Below are 18,327 nucleotides of genomic sequence, written 5' to 3'. Positions count from 1 at the left end.
GAAGCAATCACCCAGAAATAGAGGATTAGGATTCAGAATCAGCAGATTCCTAACCCTGGGTTCAGTCCTCTGGATCCTTGTCACCCTAGGAAAAGGAGCGAGAGACAATTCTGTTGCTCCCATCAGCTGTCAAGGGGAGTGAAAGACTTGTGGTTATTAATGAGTCACAGTGTTCTTTGTAAGCATGGCTCCATGAAAAACAGAATTCTTAAAAAATGTCCATTTCTCCCCATCAAAATATGGGCAGCTTTGACCAGCTGTATCCATAAATCTCCCCGAGTTCTGCCCAAACTCAAGTAATTCTCCTCACTCCAAAAACTATTCTTACTGTTTCAGTGTCGTGTGGTATTTTTCACTTTCTGCCCTAAGCTGTTGTGTTAGTGTTGCCCTGCACTGTTGAACCTCTGCCATGTCCTACCCCAGCAGTGGCTGCACTTCAGTGACTTGAAACGATCCTTGTGTATCATTTATAAATCATTCTGAGATGACATCAGTGAGGACTACATACATATAAGACAATGGCAGCATATTGTGCCGCATATTGAACAAATATCTCTGGCATAGATGGTTGAAGGATGTGTAACTTGCAGAGATAAATGTCACTCTTCATGGGCATGCTTTAGCGTTTGGTCACCTGTGCTTAAATGACTGAACAGGATTAAATCAATCAAGACTCCTTTTTATACTTACTGATCCAAAAGTGTAGCAAGAGCCATTTAAAGGAAAAGAGGTAGGGCCACTGGCCTGTTTCCCTGCTCCCCGTTCTCTGAAGAGATGGGATGGAGCATATAAGTCCTGCCCAGTAGCCCTCCTTGAAGACAGAGAGCAACCAGCTGATGAGCTCCAAAGGCCAAGGAAGGATGCACCTGAAGCCAGAATGTAGTAGGAGGTGGGGATACCACAGCTCTCGTGGAATTAAAAACAAACACGGAGGTTGTGTGGGCTGGTTGAGCGCAGGGTATTCAGTAACTTCCTGCTTGTTTCAAATTCCTCCCTAGGGAGAAAATACATTCTTTAGCCCATGTTGAGAAAAAAAAAATCTTCCAAACATTTCTTTGAGACACTCTAGTGCCTCCTTACTTTGGAGCAGGGGCTTCAAATTTGGCTGAAGGGATGCCTTTGTGTTCAGGAATGAGCCTTTTGTGTTCCTGTGATAAAATGCCCAAATTTGGCTAAATTGTCCGCCTTTGGGGGAAATACTTCAGAATGGGATATGGACTAAAATAACATCTTGACGTCCCTTCCAGGCCTACATTTCTGTGATATCAAAACATGTTTGTTTATTTTGGCCCATTGGCAGACTTCAAAAATATGAAACTAAACTACAGTGCTCAATGAGAATATAGTTCATCACGGGGTGATACAACACTGAATTGCATGTGATTCTGAACAATTGTGGATTATATTCTCTGATATGCAAGCGTAACCTTGATAGGGTTAGTCAGTATGTGGAGTGTTGCATTAAGCCAGAGGCCAAGGCAATAAGAAAGTATTACAAAAATGCATTGTCTTTGGATAAACCTTACGTGTTCCAGTTCAGTGATACTCAGACCTCAGTGATTTAGGAGCCAAATTAGCAATCAGCATTACCCAAAAGTAGTGTAAATTCATTGTTTAATTTTCTCTCTCATTCTCACAGCAAAACGACTGCTCAAGTATTATTTTATCAACTGCAGTTGGTTAATAACAGAATAAAAGCATCCTGATTGGTTAATAGCTTAGACTGGTTAATAATTAAAACACTGCGTGATTTAATACCCTGTGCTGCAAAGGAGACCCATTGAAGAGCCACTTGTGGCTTGGGAGCCTCAGTCTAAGTATCACTACTCTAGTTAGCTGAAAGTTTTTTTACCATTAAAAAAATGTGATGCATTAAATGCCCTGGATGTTACATACAGCAAAACTCTGACTCTAGACTTCCTGTTGAAGGCGATACTGTTGGCACACAAGCTATACCTTTTCTTTAAATGCCAAGATACAGTAAACTTCCACTGGACAGACTGATTTCATGTTTCCAGCAGATGGAAGGATACAAGTGCTCCAACGAGGACAGAACAGACAATGGAAGTTTTCCTTCAGCAGAATCGCGAAGACCTTATGTATACAAACAGGAAAAGACAAGAGCTATGTAAGAATTAAGGAGTACTATGCTTGCTCCCTACAGAGGTCAGGCAGCAGAAGCTATCTGGTGAGAAGAGTACAATTAGTCCTATGCTGACATGATAGATCATACTGTTTGGGCACCAAAGACCTTGCAGCAAATCCATAAAACTGTGGATAGTGGCCAAGCCAGCACTCTGACCCCACCAGGCTAAGTAGATAGCCGGTGTCATTCGTTTGTGCTGCACTATGCTGCTGGGTAGACAGAGGCTCATTCAGCCTCTCAGATGACTTTGAGGCAAAAGTGAAAATGTGTTTGTGTAAGGAGGGACATACATTACTGGAAACAACTGGCCATTTTCTTCACTGCCTTAGGACTGCACAACCTCAGTACATTGCCTCAAGTGACTGTTGGAGTTGGGGACTGAAGGCTGGGATGCTTGGGTTCTCTTCACGGACTCCGCTGCTGTTTTCCTGTATGAGACCTAGGGAAAGTAAGCCCACTGCTCTGTGCCTCAGTTTACCTGCTTGTAAAATAAGACCAGTACTGACATCAGTGCTGCATTGAGACTTGGGAAGAAATCCTGGCTCCATTGAGGTCAATGGGAATTTTGCCATTGACTTAATTGGGGCTAGGATTATTTCACCCGGGTGGGTTTTTTAAAGTACTTGGTGTTCTTCAAATAAGTGTTCCCAGAAGTGTAGAATATTCCCATGCTACAAACATGGGGGTATTTTCCTCCTAGCTTTCATAGATTGTCAGCTTGAAGTATATAATCCGATTTGTATCAACAGCTAAAGGGACTGTGTCCGGAACTGCGGTTCACTTCAACGGTGCGCATGGCGATATAAAAGGGCTCTTTCATTACAAATAGGACTGGTGATTTCCTGGCCTTAACGGTGCTGCTTTCATTTAATACAAATAGAGAGAAACACTTCAGCATGAGTTTTCCCCTCACCCTAAAATCTGATGCAAAAAAGTAACGTTGGACAGTGGGTATTACAGCTGTAGGAATATGGTAGGTGGCTAGACAATGCAGCCACTGTTGTCCTCACCTCTCTAAGCCTGTGCTGCTCTTGCATCTTCTAGTAGCTTGTCTTCAGTGGGGCAAGTGGCTGGGTGTAAAGCTGTGCACGTGGGTAAGTGGTCGGCAGCACCTCGAGGTCCCAGCTGAGATGGGGGGGGGGGCTCGTTCAGCGAAGCACTGTGCAAACCCTAGTAAGAGACCATTCCCTGCCTGCAAGAGTTTCCATCTAAAGAGACAGGTTGGAAGTGAAAAAGAGATGCCGAGAGGAAGTGACTTGTCCAAGGATACATTTGCCCTGTGTACTACAACACACTGCCTTTCACTACCGTTCAGTGGAAACGGACCTTGAAATAAATATGCAGGTATTTATTTGGTGTGAGAAACTCCTCTGCTGAGATGGGCTGGCTTGGTCTCCTTCGGAGCCCATAAATGCTTCGTCTTGCTTTGCCACAGAAACCTGATGCGGCTGAACAATCTGCAGAGTGATCAGGTGCTGTTGGCCAAGAGTCCGGCGGACCGACCTGCGGTCTGTACATGAAAAAAATGTACTATTCTTTTCCAGTAAACACTTGCTCCTAGGTTAACTTTCTGAAAGGCTCAATAGGTGATACCCTTATATGGACTAAGGGAAGTTGATACAATTGCATGCTGTAGTTTTCATACATTGAGGATTGAAGTAAACCAAAAAATAAGGACCAGGAAGGGAAAACACACTGAGAATGTTTAACTCCTGTTCCTTGTGCAAAGTCTTTAATCTCACTGTGTGACCATCCTCCCTTACTGCACTCCACCCATGGCATGGATCCAAAGACAATGTCATTTTAAATTTAACCAAAACTGAAATCCTGACCGGTATCTCCTGACTTCTCAGCAAGAGAGATGCAAGGAAGCAGAGAACAAAGTCAGCGGTTCTCTCTAGCCCACTCATGCATGCTGTGTTGGAGGCACATGGTTTTAAAGGACCAAAGCCTCCCTGTTCTGTGAATGGATGTTGGCAAATTTTGCTGAGCTCATTTATTTTTCAATTGCAGCAGCAGGTTTTCTTCTAGCGTTGCCAATCTACTAGTGAGTTTTGCAGTAATGCCCCATATATGCATCATCCATTTTATTTCATGTTTCCTCTACTGGGTGCTGACCTTGTAAATAGCACAAATGTTATAGCTACAATCCTTTTTGGACTATGCTTTTTGTTTCAAGGGTGTTTTCTCTTGGCATGTTTCTCTAAAGCACATTACTGACGCGTGCCCATTCTGAGCTGGTCTGACAATCATCATTGCAAAGTGGGAGAGCCATTGAATCACAGTTTGGATTTTAAGAATAAACCGGGAGAGAGGGGGGAGGGGTCTGCGCCACGGGGTTATAAACCTGGGTGTCCATGAAAGGTTTCCGGCTGCGTCAGAATAGTATGCAAGGAACTGAAGTGGGTTTGAGGCACCCTGTCATAACAAATGTTCACCCAAATGTTGCCCCCAGGATTAACTCTAACAGATTTTGAATGCTGTCTATTTCCTGCCCTTCAAATCATTAACAAACATTAAATGATAGGAGCTAAAAAGCTATGCTCTGGTCTGGCACAGGAATCATTGGCTGAGAATCTATGGCCTGTGTTGTGCAGGAAGTAAGACTTCTTGCCTTAAACGCTATGAAGATTGAAGTACCTTCAAACCCAGCTGCCCAAGAATGAATTAAAAATGATGTGGTGGGATTAATTTCTGGTGCTCTTAAGAAGATGTGTGTTTCATTAGCCATAAGGCAACGAACCCCATTTGCATGGCTAGGATAGTGTTCCGTGGGTATTCTGGCTGAGTAAGCCTGAAAACCTGCATGTGGGCCTTGTTAATTTTTTCCTTTCCTGCTGATTTCTCCAAAAGCATTTATTTCCCCAGGGATGAATGAGAGTGGGAGCACTTGGTTCTTTGGGGCCCAGAACAGACAGGTGATGATAGGGAATTCCCTGCTCACTAACAACAAGAGATCTAATCATTCAAAGACCAGCATTCTTCTCCGTGTCATTGATGTGCTCATCTTAATATTTCTGCTGATCCTTGTTCTTTTATCTCGAGTTAGAGATCTTGGAGTCAGACTACAGAAAATCAGCAGAACACTTTGGGACAAGCACTATCTTCAGCTACCCTGCTTGGCTACACTTGGCTTCAGTTAGGTGCCCTCTTGGCGCGCCTGTTCTCTTCTAGTCCTTTCCCTGACTCGGTTTCTTTTTTGGGGGAAAAATATTGACACGAAATAAATTTCCATATATTTTCAAAGTCATGACAAACCAAATGACCCAACCCCAAACCCCTGCTCTAACTGATTCCAGACCATGTTAAGGCTCTTCTGTGGACTTTCTTCCCTTTGGGTCTCTTTAATGTCACTTTTGCTGCAGCAGTAAAGGAAGTCCAGGGGCTTTGGGAGCTTGAGAAATCCCACTAAAGACACAGGTTATTGGGTAACACCGCTGACGTCACCGAGGAGGCACTGATGCAGGGGAGACCATGGGTAGGCCTTTTTCCTGCAGACTTGGCCTCATGTAGACATGAGTGTTAAGTGAATGCAATTAAGACCACTAGGATGAATCTTGGGATCTCCATAATGAGAATAAGAAGCGGGGCTCCTGCTGTATGCAGGTTTCCTCAGGTGAGTGTAGACATGAATAGCAGAAACCTCTTCTAAATAGCTCCCCAAGCAAATAACTGCAAACAGTTGCTCTCCTGTTAAGGTGTAACCTTGATGGTGCACTCATCCATTGAGCGAGGACAAGGTTCTAGTTAAGCCTCTAATTTGTGGCAGTCGTTTCATTTCTGTCCTCTTCCAAGCCAGGCAATATTTGCATAACACGTCTGAGTGTGTTTATGAGAACACATCAGTTTAAATTGGTTTTCTTCTTTCAAAATTAGTGGCAGACTTTGGCCATCCAGGTTGCAGTTTAACTGCACCAGATGTCAAGCGCTGCTCAGCCAAGATCAGTGAGTAATTCAAAAGAAATATGATTTAATTTCAAAGGAATGTGGTCAATATTTTAGTGTATTTGGATCTTTTAATGTACAGAATATGTAGTGCTTCAGCTGGGCTTATTAACTTTAGCTTTTGAAGCAGTGATTCCATTGGTGTGAATTAATGTCTATTAAAAATTATTAGTTTTAATTTATTTTAAAGTACAGGCCCTGGAACAATATTAGTTATTTAAATGTTTTAAAACTCTGCGCTATGTCAGGAGCTGTTAGTTTAGGGCCTGATCCTGCCAGTTTAGGTTCATCCAGTTCCTATTTGGGGACTGATCCAACTCCAATTAAAGTAAATGGAATGACTCCCACTGATTTCAATGACAGCTGAATTAAGGCTTTACCATGGCCCATTTCATGCAGCTTCAGAGCAGGGATTCAATGTGGCTCTTGTGTGATTTCTTCATGCTGGGATGAATTTAACCCTTAATGAACACATTGGTGCCAAAGTAAAATATCTCCTCTGTTCCGTCCCCAAATTAATAAATCCTGCTATAATGACCATTTCAGCCCTAATACTCCCACTCTGTTACACCCATTGATTTCGGCAGGGGAAGGTATAACACATTCAGATACAGGCCCATGAATTAAAACCCATTTCTGTAGGAAAGTGAGACTAATGTTTAGATAGATTAAATGTTTCCTCAGTTTCCTATAGTTATGAAATAGCTAAAAGGTGCTGGTTACTGTCTGAGCTATACTGGAGAACTGAGCACAGTTTGTGTAAATGGCTTTGGGTTTTATTCTGATTATAATGTCATTTTTTAAACAATCAGCAAAAAGTTAATTGTTTTTAAAACGGGTCAGAAAATGACTTGCCGAGATATTTCAAAGCTGCGTCCACTTTGCAGAGGTCAAAATGAACCCATTGTTTTTGCAAAACAAAATTGTAATATTTTTATCAATATATTTAAATCAAAATGTCAGTTTAAATGTAAATTACTATTGAAATAGTTTGATTGCAAAACCCACACTTACTAAAAGCTGAGGTTTTAGTAAAAGATAAAGTCAGTCATATATATATATATATGTGCAAAATTTAGTTTCATAAGGACTTTTCCAGTTTTTGTAGAAAAAAGCCATTTTTTGTGAAAATTGCCAGTTTCTTGAAAATAAATTCTGTTAGAAAAATATTTAGAAGAGAGAATTTTTACCCTCTCTAGTCACACTGCAGGGACTGATGCCAAGGAGCTCAGAGCAGAGGAAGGCTACTAGCCAATTAAACTGACCTACATTTCAGAAGATTCATTTGGGGAAGCAAGGCATTCCCCTTCCTCCCAAGAAATCCAGGATGTGCTGTCTCAAGGAGTAGAGTTAGGGACGGGCTGTGTGGGGGAAAAAAGTCCTCTGTTGAGGTAAAACAAACATCCAATCTATGTAACATTTATTGCATATTTAATAGAAGGGGTGTCCCTTCAAATAAATCTAGCATCTGTCTTCATGCAACAGGCTTATTTACCAAATCCTCCAGCTGATCAGCCATGGGCAAGCTGGGGTGTGTGTTTCAGCTGCAGACTCGAATTGGGTCACACTCAGAAGGACATTTCCACTGGCAGAAAGAGCTAGGAACATAATTTCTTGTGAAAATTAACAACTCTACAGGAATCTGCGGCGGGGTCTTGAACATGTTAGGTGTAGGAGGCCCCCCCTCCCCCAGTGTTGTGAACACCCTGGCATTCCACATTTGATTTCTTACGGGCTCGTCACTCATTTAATAATCTGCTGTTTCCCCAGATGTGCACTAGGTGGCATTGCCAATTTAGTTAAAGAGAAAACACTGTTGTCTCAGATCAGATCTTGAACAGAAGCTGAAAACTGCTGCTGTCTCAAAAAGCTTGATCCAAAGCAGGAGCTAGAAGCAGTTAACTGCTTTGTGACAGTCTGAATGCTGGAGCCTTTAAACGCTGACATCCTCTTTGGGAATATCTTCCTGAGTAACCTTTGACAAGCATCAAAAAAAGGATAATTACTGAGGGCCAGAGTCCTAAACACTGACTGTTTCTGCGTTTTTTTAAAAACCTCCTGTTACTGGAGAGAATTTGAAGACAAGTGATGTATTAAACACAGCAAGCACCACAGTTTGCAATGGTGCAGATTTGCTGGCAGAGCACAGATGTGCGTGAATTCCCAAGCTGCTACTTATATAGACTAGATCGATAAATTAAGCAATAGTTACAAATAAGTAAGCACAAAGACGTAGCAAGAGACAGAGACAAGCCAGACAAAAGTGGGGGTGTGTGTGGAGAGAGTATTTATTATCCCCATTTTAAGAGCTGGGAACTGAGGCACAGAGAGGAGGGGCCTCAGCCAGTCACACAAGCAATCCATGGTAGAGGCAGGATTTGAGCCCCAGGCCAAGCCATTTCCTTTCTCTCTCCTCCTCCTCCTCTTCTCCCTCCACCCCCGGACCACATGAGAGAAATTTATACCAACCTCTTTCTCCTAGTGCTCATATATGTCATGGCAGTCAATGACCAGACACCAGGGTATGGTGCAAAGTGGTGGGGCGAGGATGGTCTGTTTGGGTTCACCAAGCAAGTTTTAAAAACAAGGTTAGGAAAAGCATGAGCTGGACATACATTGTGATTGTAACGAAGAAGAAATAAGGAAACTACTGCAGTGGATGGCTGACTATCTAGGAATATATTTTTATCAATATAGATGGATTCATTTGGATTCTGAGCCTCTTGGTTACTTCAAAATCATCCCATTAACTGTTGACATTTTCTCATGCTCCTGTGCCTCCCAGATCCATTTGTGTAGTGGGGAAACAAGAGGCTGAAATCCTGGAAGGAAAAGCTTTTCTTGGGTGGGATTTGTCGTTCAACAGCACAGAACCCCATGTGAAATTTCCCCTGAGAGCCTGTTCTTCTGAGTGTCAGCCCAATTTCAGAGATCCAAGAGGCTGAATAACATCTAAATGTTTGAATGTTTATCAGAAATCCAAACATCTGTCATGAATAGAGTTAGAAGCTTAAATACATATGTATGGTTCTATAAATTTCGGCACTTGACATTGGAAATTTAGCAAGAATTCAGCTCTTAAGATCTTCATGCCTTTTAGAAAAAAACAGGAAGCTTCAGTCTGACCAATGTGTTGTAATTTCTACCACTGCTTAGAGAGTTCCTCTCAAAAATGAAATTTGGTTAAAACTGAGCAATATAATGGAGCTGGCCAGCAACAAGTGCTAGACATTCCACTGCAAATATTGCATATTTTGAGAAGGACAAACTTTTATGTCATTTTAATGAAGGATTCTGGATGTTAGGTACAAATCTGGATCAAATAGATTCTTTATTCAAGCTTCCTTTCTCAGGCTGGAATGTAAATCTGATTTGAGGTGCATTTGGGGAGCAACATCTTGTGCCTGCTAAAAGGTCCACTGGTTATCAATATTAATATTGTTTTTTGTATTGTTAGCGCCTAGCGTCTCCCAGCCTCCAAACATTCCAAGCTGCTGTAGTAGAAGGTTAATGAATCTTGGCTTCATTTTTCCTGGATTGCATTCATAAGAAGTAATGAAACAATCTGCAGTTTCATTACTGAATAGACGTCTTCCATGCTAGAATAATAGGATTGTGGTTTATGATAGATATAAATGTAAAAGCCAGGAATATACAGTCATGAGTCTGGTGCTCCTGTATTGGCTACAAGCTAAGACCAGCAGTTGAATGATCCTGTCTGATGGATGATGGCTCAAATCCTGCTCACTTTACTCCAGTGAGGTCAGCATGACTGATCGTGTGAGTAAAGCAAGCAGAATTTGGGGCATGGTCCACATGTCATTTAAAAACAAACACACGCTGGTTTCGGCCTTTATTAGAAATAGCCCCACAGTTAATTGCTCCCAGTTGACCCCATCTGAAGTAGTTCACGTTCACTGACGTTAATGGGAGTCATCCCGTGAACTATTCTGTCTCAATGGGCTTTGGATTAGCCCCCTGAGCCTCTAGCGAAAAGAGTTTCACTATAAGTAACCATTCTCCAGAGGAAAGTAACTGATGAGGTGTGAGGAGGAGTTGGTCACTGGCCTTGCTTGTGAAAACACTTCCAACAGCACACAGGAGAAGACGTGCAAAGGCAAACTGCGAGGGAGTACAAATAAGCTAGATGGCACCGTTTACTTAGATCTTCAGTAATTGCTTTTTGAGGAAAACTAGTGGGAAGTTTGAAAAAGAAGTTTCATGTGAATACAACAAACTTGCATGTCTTGTTGTTAGCATCCTGTGCTGACCAGCACATCTGGCACTGATTTCTTTCCTCCCTCCGTGAATCATGTGACATGACACTCCATTGCTTTCTCTCACAGTTGCTGTTCACGTGTTGGTGTGGGGCAGAGAATAATGTTGCGTCTCACGTGCGGTATGCATTCATTTCTACTAGATGAGCGGAGCAATGAATGATCTGTATTTTGAGGTCACCGTATTTCACATATTTCCAGTTTTATGTACGTTGCTTATAGTTTTGATATTGTTCTAGACAAATAATAGCATGTAGGCTGTGCCAGTATCCCTGATACTGAGAGAATCTGTTCAGCAAGAGGCGTGTGCAATATACACATGCACAATTTTATTTTGGAGAAGGTTATGATAGCTTTTACACTCATGTCAGGTCTATGGAAAAAATCCCAGCCCCATCCATTCATGGCCTTTGGAATGTGTTTGTTTTTAATTTGGAAGCATTTACTCTATTCTATACTTTACATAGATCAGAGAAAGGAGCGTCCTGCTCCATGCACTTGTACATTCATTGGCAAATTTACATAAATCCATAGCTATGGCCCATATTGGTGCAATCCTCATAAACGTGCAAACTTCCAATAGTCTGTTTAAAAAAATATGGTAGTAGTTGTCACCAGGTGGAGCTGTGACACACAGTCTTTTCTTAACTTTGTGAGAAAGTGTTCAGTCTTGGGAAGACATAATGTGGTGGTAATTTTGTTCTGCAAGGTTTCTGGAGAGGGAGCTGTGCAGCCAACAGGAAAATTTGTTCTCTGCCTTTGTCTGTGATTACATTCAATTTATGAAGCAGAATTGCTGTTTGGAAACTGGGCATTGGTGCTAGTCTGAGATTCCTAGAAGAAGTGATTGTTGCACATGCTGTTTGGCTACCTTTGTTCCAGGACTGGTGGATATGTAAATAAAATAAGTTACACTTACAGTATACCCGGACTTTGCATCACTGATTTCTCCTCCTCCAGGGAGCCGATCTTCAGGGCCCTGTGAAGTGTCAGAAGAAGGGGCAACAATATAATACAGCTAAGCCATGCTTTGATAGGAAAACTAATACATTTCTACAGGGGGGGAGACAGAAGAGTAAGATAGACCTCAGTGCTCCTGTTCCCTGAAAACATACACTGTATGTGCAGTGGCAGTCAAAAAACAAACAGACAAACAAAAACCCTAACAGAATGTTGGGAACCATTAGGAAAGGAATAGATAATAAGACAAAAATGTAACACCACTACATAAATCCCTGGTATGCCCACACCTTGAATACAATGCAGTTCTGGTCACCCCATCTTAATAAAGATCTCTTAGAATTGAGAAAAGTGCAACAAAAATGAATAGGTGTATAGAATAGCTTCTATCAGCGGAGAGATTAAAATGACTGGGACTGTTCATCTTAGAAAAGAGACAACAAGTGGGGCGGGGAGAGGGGGATGCTGTGATAGATAATGATGATAAAACCCAGAATAAGGAAGTGTTATTTACCTGTTCACATAACACAAGAAACAGGGAACACCCCATGAAATTCATAGGCGGTAGGTTCAAAACAAACAAAAGGCAGTACTTCTTCAGACAATGCACAGTTAACCTGAGGAACTTATTGCCAGTCGATGTGAAGAGCAAAAATATAACTGCTTTCAAAGAAGAATTAGATAAATCCATGGAGGATAGGTCCATCAAGGGCTATTGCTCAAAATAGTTGGGGATTCAACCTCACGTTGCAGGTGTCCCTAAACCTTCAATTGCCAGATGCTGGGACTGAACAACAGGGGATGGATCACTCAATAATTGCCCTGTTCTGTTCATTCCCTCTGAAGCACCTGGCATTGGCCACTGTCAGAAGACAGGATACTGGGCTAGGTGGACCATTGGTGTGACCCAGTATGACCATTCTTATGTTTCCCCAAACCTGCTGGTGTTCAACCACATCTCAGGGAATGCTTCCCGTCTTCTACAGCAGGAGACCTATGATTTGGTGGGTCTTGGTTATGAGTTTGGTGTCAGGCATTGAAGATGGGAAGAGGGTTGGGAGATGTTAGCAATTTAAAAATTGCAGCTGAACATGAGTGTGTGGGTAGGAGCAGGATTTTCTGGATGAACACCAGATTTTGCAGTAGTTTCTCCTTGTTGTGTAAAAGTTTAGGGGAGAGTATGAGCGATAAAGACACAGTGGATGGATCTACATCTATTCATTTACAAACATACCCAGCATGGTCCATCTCAAAATGGTGTGTATGAAAATGTGTGTCAGTCTGATGAATGTTCTGCACCCCACAGTGCAACCTGTTCTGGGAACTGCCCCTTATTCAACATCGTGCATCATGGTATGAGGAAGGATATCTTCATCAATGATTTAGCTAATAGCATAGAGAGGACATTTGTCAAGTTTTCAGGTGATACTGAGCTGGGAGGGGTTGCAAGAGCTTTGGAGAATTCAAAATGATCTGGAGAAACTGGAGAAATGGTCTGAAGTAAATAGGATGAAATTCAATAAGGACAAATGCAAAGTGCTCCATTTTAAGAAGGGACAATCAGTTACACACACACAAAATGCTGCCTAAGAAGGAATACTGCAGAAAGGGATCTAGGGGTCATAGCGGATCACAAGCTAAATATGAGTCGTCAATGTTAACACTTCCAAAAAAAAAAAAGGTGAACATCATTCTGGGATGTAATAGCAGGAGTGTTGTGAGCAAGACACAAGAAGTAATTCTTCCACTCTACTCTGTGCTGATTAGGCCTCAACTGGAGTATTGTGTCCAGAATTGTGATGCCCAGGACTGGAAAGATGTGGACAAATTGGAGAAAGTCCAGAGAAGAGCAACAAAAATGATTAAAGGTTGTTTTAAAAAAAAGACCTATGAGAGAAGATTGAAAAAACTGCCTAACTATCAGGGCAGTTAAGCAATTGAAGTTTTTCCATGAACTTCAGAGGTAACCTGATTCACCGGGTCTGGAAGCCTTGCATTAACAATGCAATCCCCCCATTGTTGTTGTCAATAGCAGTTATGCCTATCCAACCAGGATGGGAATTTCAAAGCACATAGTGTTGGCCCAGATCTGTTCCTGCTGAAATCAATGGGAGTTTTCCTACTGACTTCAATGGGAGCAGCGCTAGGCTGAAGATGAGCATTTGCCTTTGGAGTATAGCAGACCCTAATGCAGGGTGTCTGTTCATCCACAAGCTAGTGATTAGAATTTGAATAATTAACCAAAAGTGTGCACTGTGATTATAAATTCTGAAATACACTTTAATTACACTTTTTTTAATCTCTGCTAAGCTATTTGTAAATGCAGTGCATGCACTTCTGATTACTTTACAATGCTGTCAGTGTCTTAATGCAACATCAGCATATACTGCCTTTGAACAATCTAAATTTATCCACATGTTCCATTTTTGATTTTCCAGGCCTGGATGCAATTACTTTGGCAAACACATTTTGTGACATTTATGAAATTTAACGGATCGCATATACTATCTATGGTGACAGACAAGAGGCAACTACAACCATACAAGGATAAATATTAATTCAGCAGTTGAAGCTGAGTCCTATAGCCAGAGGTGGAGACTTGCATGTCTATGCAATACACTAGCTCAAGGGTTATCTCAGGGCTGAATTGCTCGGGGCTGTGTGGAAACGGAAAAAAGCAAATATATTTTTTATAGCCTCATCTTACATGAATCATTAGTTACTAAGAGACTCTAAACTGAGAGTATGGAGTGGTTCTTTGAAACTGCAGAAAAACACATTTGCTTGGATGTTTTGTAGATAGCGGTGTGTAGACACAATTTTTTCCCCCAGATTAAAATTGAGTTGAGTGTCCATATTAGTAATGTAGGGAAAACACGTGTACAGGAATTTTGTAAATCTAAACTTGTTAAAGTCTGGAAATGCACAGGGCAACCGAACAACATTAGCTCTTCCCTGTGGCCACTCTGCACTAACCAAGATACAGCATTCTGGTGTTTGTGGTCCCAAGTTAAACTGATTTTTCAAGATGCATTAGATTTTTTTTTTTGTCTTCTCATAGTGTTGGGATGGACTATGACAGCCATTTTGAAAGACGACAGTTCTCTATGGCAGCGGTTCTCAAACTTCCACAATCTGAGGACCCCTATTTCGATTTAAAAATTTTCATGAACCTCCAAGCCAGCTTCTAATTTTCCCGGGGGTGCTCAATCCCCACTCAGCCTCAGGCCCTGCCCCCCACTCCACCCCTGCCCACAGGGCCTCACCCCACTCCACCTCTTCCCACCCCCACTCTGTCCCTGCCCCTCCTCTTCCCTGCCTCTTTCCACTCTCTCCCCTGAGCGCGGCCTGCTGCCTCTCCTCCCCCTCCCTCCCAGCACCTCCTGCACACCGCTGAACAGCTGTTCCATAGCATGCAGGAGGCACTGCAAAGGAGTGGGAGGAGTTGATCAGCGGGGCTGGCGGCCCTGGACATGACTTGTGGACCCCCTGGAGTACCCTCGCGAAGCCCAGTTGGAGAACCGCTGCTCTATGGAATTTTCCTTCAGCAGAGGTTGAAGAGTAAACTCTGTTATGAAGAATGATGGTGGTGGAGGAGTGGGAGAAGAGAGAGACAATTAATCCTAATAAAGAACATTCCTTAAATGTAGCCTAAGAACAGGATTTCAGTGGGCTGTAACTCTCTAGGAAGTTTGAGGGGTCTATGTTATTCCATTACTAATAACATTTGGGTCAAAAAATAGTCTGACCCTGAATGCAAATCTTCCTAAAGGATTCTTTCCCTAAAAAATCCATATTAATACATCAACTAACTGAACTGCTTGTAAATTTTCAGGAACTGCCTCAGTCCTCAGGAAGTGTGCATGGTGGTAAGGAGGAGGACATATACTGTATTCTTCACATGTAACAAAGGGGTTGAATTCCTGCTTTGAGTGAAAAATTCATCTCAGCCTTAAACTAGGGAATTGTGAATAATGCTTCCAGAATGTATGTAATACACATGCATATTTTTAGTATGTGCTTGAGAGATTACATTTGTATGTATGAAATCTATTTAATGTATCTTGATCTGTTAAATTATAGCTGAATTCCCACATTGTGATGTTCGGGATGAAATTTTCAAATGAAGCCCATAGGAAAGAGCCCTATAGAACTGAATACAAAATAATAAGCTTTCTATTGTTTTTTTTTATTGTAGCCTTCCTTTAGAATTTAATAGAGAATTCGATCCCTGCTACTGACTTCTTAAGGACAGGTTTTTTAAAAAAGCTCTGTTGAAAATATCTTATTTTCTATTGAATTCTATTGGTTTTAGAGTAATTTCCATAGAATGTTGTTATTTCATCCTTATTAAATTCCTTAAGACTTTTCCATTAGGAACATTTCCCATTTTGGCATATCTCTAATACAGTCAGAGGCTGAAACATCTCTAATACGTTTTGATGTGGAAAACCTCATCTGGTGGTTTGGCCCCAGTTTCCAATGATCTGATTCCCCCCAAGTTCAGGAGGGTTGGAGAGCAGTGACTGGTCCACCACAACATTTTATGTGTGTGTATATAGAACACACCCCTCTCAGTGACAGGGAATAGTTCAGATTCTGCAGAATGCTTTAGTGGTGGACACCCAGTGTTGAACTCACCAGGAGATTCAGACAGGAAAAAAACCACCACACCCAAATGACTTGAGGTGAAAAAAAGAAACAAAGTTAAACTTATTTTCCCTTATTATTTTTAATCATTTGTTTGGTTACTCTTTTCTTCCCAGCCTAAGAAGCAATCCCCGGCTAAGTTTATATGGCTCAGCTGTGCCTGATAACTACAGTCATGCAAGAATTAATATTTACTTACTTCTTGTTTCTCATAATGTAGATGTTAGACTCATAGACTCTAGGACTGGAAGGGACCTTGAGAGGTCATCGAGTCCAGTCCCCTGCCCTCATGGCAGGACCAAATACTGTCTAGACCATCCCTAATAGACATTTATCGAACCTACTCTTGAATATCTCCAGAGATGGAGATTCCACAACTTCCCTAGGCTATTTATTCCAGTGTTTAACTACCCTGACAGTTAGGAACTTTTTCCTAATGTCCAACCTAAATCTCACTTGCTGCAGTTTAAGCCCATTGCTTCTTGTTCTATCATTGGAGGCTAAGGTGAACAAGTTTTCTCCCTCCTCCTGATGACACCCTTTTAGATACCTGAAAACTGCTCTTATGTCCCCTCTCAGTCTTCTCTTTTCCAAACTAAACAAACCCAATTCTTTCAGCCTTCCTTCATAGGTCATGTTCTCAAGACCTTTAATCATTCTCGTTGCTCTTCTCTGAACCCTCTCCAATTTCTCCACATCTTTCTTGAAATGCGGTGCCCAGACCTGGACACAATACTCCAGTTGAGGCCTAACCAGTGCAGAGTGCAGCGGGAGAATGACATCTCGTGTCTTGTTTACAACACACTTGTTAATGGATCCCAGAATCACGTTTGCTTTTTTTGCAACAGTATCACACAGTTGACTCATATTAAGCTTGTGGTCCACTATGAACTGTGTTTACATTAGCTGTAATAAATATCACCACCTCTCTCTATTGTTAATAACAGCTGGAGTCCTGCCTCTTTCCGCAAAAACACCCACACCCATCGGAGAGAAGGAGCTTTTTCCTATGAAAAGTTGTCTTTTTTTTGGCTGAACTTTTCCATGTTCGGTCTCATTTTAAAAAGGTTGAATGAGAATCTAACCCTGTGAGTGATGTGACGGAGAAAGAAAAATGCTGTTTCTGCTGTAAAAAAAGAAATAAAAATTAAGGCTTCAGTTTTCAAAGGAGACTAAGTGAATTAGGCACCCATCTCCCATTAAATTTGTGGTGTTTGAGCACCTAACTCCTTTGAACACCCCAGCGTAAGACATTTCTGCCCAGGGAGAACTCAACCTCCCCTGGAATTTACATGCTCACTTTTTCCAGGGAAGGGTCTTTCTCTCTGAACTAATCTGGAGTCTCGACTCACTGCCTTCTAGGAGGGTTTTTGCAGTGCATTGTGGGATACCAGCACTATTCTCAGAACATTGTGTGGTGAATTTCCCACAGTTCCTCCAGTTCCATCCCATAATTGGCTCTGGTTTTCAATCTCCCTGTCATCTTACTGCTGATGCATGGATACTGAACAGATCAGCACAGCTGGCTTGTGTGTTTTAGAGACAGGGCAACAGATTTGTCTGCATTTGAGAAACTATGACAACTCATCTGGAGTCTAACCTGTTTGCAACTCCTCTCCAAAGCACCAAATGGTAAGTGACAGGTTGGTTTTGCATAGTCACAATATAACATGTTCACTGACTAGTCAGTTACCGCACAGGGCTGTGGAATAATGTAAATGCATAGCAGTGCTGTTTATTTCCTAGCCACAAGCACGTGTTTCACCGTGCTCTTCCATAGCTGCATGAGATGTTGACTAAATGGAAAATGTCTTGTGATGTATTTTTACCAAAAAGTAGTCAAGAGGCTTCTGGCTGAGAGTTTTGGGTGATGGAGGCCAGATTCTCTGAGCGGTTGCCGACTAGGAAAAAATGCTGGCTGAATCTCTGTGTGAGCTCAGCATTGGGTATCCACCACAACTGCATGTCGTGGAGGGATAGCTTTAGTCTCTGCTCTTCATTTAATTACATCTTTCACAGCCTGAGATGACTCCAAACTGTCATGTATTCTCCTTCACTGTAATTAACGCACACACAACCACGTTCTCTCTCCCCTTTTTAGAATCTTTGAAAGGAAAAACAGTGCTTAATGTTACTGGCCTTTTGTTTTCCCTCTTGCACAAAATGAAAGGGCTGGGAACTGAAACCCAGTGACTGGCCTACAGTTGCAAGCACTCCTGCAGAAGGAGCGGGCATGACCTGCAACTGTGTATTCAGGACAATCTAATTTTACTTGCCCACTGATGCAAATACAAGAACCACACACCTCAGGGATACGTACAGTGGCATGGATGCCAGAGCCTGTTGCCT

The sequence above is a fragment of the Gopherus flavomarginatus genome, chromosome 8 (assembly GCF_025201925.1).
Source record: "Gopherus flavomarginatus isolate rGopFla2 chromosome 8, rGopFla2.mat.asm, whole genome shotgun sequence".
Lineage (NCBI taxonomy): Eukaryota > Metazoa > Chordata > Testudines > Testudinidae > Gopherus > Gopherus flavomarginatus.
This window is presented reverse-complemented; position numbering follows the sequence as displayed.